Here is a 470-nt window from a genome sequence, read left to right as displayed (position 1 = left end):
TGGCGTTGTTTATATTCCCAAATTTATTTCCAATAGTAATCCTGTTCCCTGTGATCGGTACAGTATTACTAACACTATTGTACTTACTTATACAATATGATTCAATAATACAATGCACAGTTTAAATGTTAGACCAAGACTTCATAACAGGCTAACATAAAAAGTCTAATGACAAACAATGGAAGCTTCCTTCATAAAAAAATGGTGTAAACAACTACCGGTGTGTTAGGCTAATTTGTCAGCTAACAATGCACCAACAGGACATTTTCACCATATTTTCTAAATCTGAGAACAAGACAGGTTCCTCTCCCTTCATAATATCTAGACTAGTGCACCAAATATGATACTCGAAGGTATTATTCGTATAGTACAATAAAAAAAAATTAACTTAGTGATTGAACAGTACCATCTTTAGCTTATGGCTTGAACAGATGGTCTACAATTCTAGCTGCTTCTTTAAAGGTTTATCA

The sequence above is a fragment of the Homarus americanus genome, unplaced genomic scaffold (assembly GCF_018991925.1).
Source record: "Homarus americanus isolate GMGI-L3 unplaced genomic scaffold, GMGI_Hamer_2.0 scaffold54443, whole genome shotgun sequence".
NCBI classification, from domain to species: domain Eukaryota; kingdom Metazoa; phylum Arthropoda; class Malacostraca; order Decapoda; family Nephropidae; genus Homarus; species Homarus americanus.
The sequence above is the reverse complement of the archived record's forward strand: the minus strand, read 5'-3'. Positions refer to the sequence as shown.